The following is a 2,800-nucleotide window of genomic DNA, read 5'->3' on the forward strand; positions in this document are numbered from 1 at the left end:
CTTTTTTAGTGTTGAAGAGCAAAGATGTCAGCTTGAGGACTAAGGTGCGCCTGACCCAAGCCATGGTATTTTCAATAACCTCATATGCATGGGAAAGCTGGACAGTGAATAAGGAAGACCATAGAAGAATTGATGTTTTTGAGTTATAGTGTTAGAGGAGAATATTGAAAATGCCATGGCCTGCCAAGGAACCAATAGAGCTGTTTTGGAAGAAGTGCAAGCAAAGTGCTCCTTGGAGGCCAAGATGACCAAACTTCGTCTCTCATATTTTGGACATATTGTCAGGAGGGAGCAGTCACTGGAGAAGGATATCATGTTTGGTAAGGTGGAGGGTTGGAGAAAAAAGAGGAAGACCCCCAACGAGATTGATTGGCACAGTGGCAGCATTGATGGACTCAAGTGTTGCAGCAGTAGTGAGATTGGCCCAGGATCGGGTAGTGTTTTGTCCTGCTGTGCATAGGGTCACTATGCGTCGGTACTGACTCAATGGCACCTAACAAAAACAATATCAATTTATTATTTTTTTTAAACTTAAAAATAGGCATTAACTGTGTAGTTGTTATGAGTAGGGCTGCTAACCTCAAAGTCAGCAATTAGAAACTACCAGTGGTTCCCCCGCAGAAACATGAGGCTCTCTGCTCCCATAAAGATTTGCAGCCTCAGAAACTCTATGCAGGTTCAATACAAGTTGATACCAACTCCATGGCACACCATCACCACTACTTGAACATAACAATCTTACTTTAGTGGCATTAAAATATATTAAATATGTATACTAGATTACAGTTTAGTGAATTAATATACACAGAATGCAAGTTGCAACCAAACTCTCCAAAGTAGCCCAGTGTCCCTTATTTTAAGCCTGATATTCATTTAGCTATAACAGGATTCATAAGCAAATCTAGTTTTAAAAAGAAGAGAAAAACCAACTGAAAAACTAAACTCAAGACATCATTATTTATGAAGGGAATAATAACAGTTTGCAAAAGATAGGGTTTTTAATTGAGAGGTCTTTCAGCTCTTGGAATAAAAGAAATCAATTGTACAAACTACTGTGTGAAGACAGCATGTTAAGGAGTAAGTTTTGTTTTGTTTTGTTTGTCCTGAAAAGAAACGTAACCAATCTTTGCTGATTTAGAAATGTCACGCCTGGGAGTAATTAATTTCAAGTCAACTACAGAATTCAATATTGCATATTTTTTACATATTATTCTTGCTTTGGTAACTGGAGTTCTACATTTGGTTGTTAAATATTTTCTGTCAACACTCAGAATGAAACATAGGGCTTCTAGCCAAAAAAAAAACCCACCACAAACCAAAATTAACATTTATTCAACCTATTGAAGGACAATGCAAACACAATGTTCAACTGAAGAGGAACAAATACAGACTGAGCTAAGGAGAAATGTTTATGACCAGAGATCTGTTGAAAATAATTGGTAGTTGGCTGAGCAAGAAGGGACTTGGGAATTCTGATGGATTCTTTGGTCTCAAACTCTATTTTTTTCATAAGCCAAGAATATTAGTGCCATGATCCCTGTTTGGAAATTAAAGGAAAGATACATGATAACATAGGTAGTCTGAGAAAACTCACACTAGCTTTTAAAGACTCAAGCCTAGAAATATACAAACCCAGTGGGGATATTGAAGACCTATGTTGTATCAGTGAATGCAAATGTATCACATTTAATATTGTAAAAATGACTAGTCTTACTATCAACTGTAAAAGACTTCTGTTGACTTTCACTAACCATAGAAATACTATCTTTATTCCTTCTCCATGCAAAGTTCTGTAACTTCCAGATACTATCCTTAGACTATATTTGTGATGTTTGATTTCTCATGATCTTGATCTTCTACATATTTAATTGTCTTGTATTCTGTTTTCTGACTGGCCATCTGTTCTAACATTATATATTTTTCATTCATTACAGGTATATGTTTTATTAAGTCCTTTGAACAAAATAATAAAATCTACTCTAAAATCCTTGTGCCCTAGTTCCAACTTCCAAGACTTCTTGGATTCATTCTTCACTGTGTGTTTCTTTTTCAGAAATGGGCCATGCTTTCAAGATTTTTCATATGCTAAATAATTTTAGAATGCACCCTGGATATTGTGAGTGATATGTTATAAACATTCTATATTATGCAACATTACTCAAGAGTGTTGATTTCTGTTTGAATTCAAACTAAAAATTCTATATCTTGGGCAGAAGCTCAAATCTCAGTTCACTTGTTTTACCATTAGTTGAACTGTTTGGCATAATCTCAATTTTCACAGGGCTTAACACCCTCGGAAACCCTGTACAGGGTCGCTATGGGTCGGACCCGACTCGATGGCACTTAACAACAACAACAATATACTGAATAAGGACCTACCCTTCTTTGGACCTCTTCATTTCAGAAATATCTCCTCATTTTCTAAAGGTTATAGTTGTTCTAAACTTTGTACTCTAATTCTTCCAGTTAGAAAGATGATGAGTTTTCTATTCTCCCTGCTGCAGACTTTATCCTGCTCTCAAACTATAAGCAACAAACGTAGGAAATTTACCCAGCAAATATTCTCTTTTCTTAGTGTTAATGACCACTGAGAAAATACTTATTTTTGCTCTTCCTTAAAGGTCTTCAGGCAATTGCTTCGTATAGTTTGTCTTGATTTGATTTTTACCTGTACATGTGGGCTTCTAAAATTCATGGAAAATTTCAATCAATTTCTACCATGAAGACTACAACTCTAAACTTCCACCACAGCTACCATCATTACCACCACTACCATCACCACCACTACCATCACCACCAC

This window comes from Chrysochloris asiatica, unplaced genomic scaffold (genome assembly GCF_000296735.1).
Source record: "Chrysochloris asiatica unplaced genomic scaffold, ChrAsi1.0 scaffold00028, whole genome shotgun sequence".
NCBI classification, from domain to species: domain Eukaryota; kingdom Metazoa; phylum Chordata; class Mammalia; order Afrosoricida; family Chrysochloridae; genus Chrysochloris; species Chrysochloris asiatica.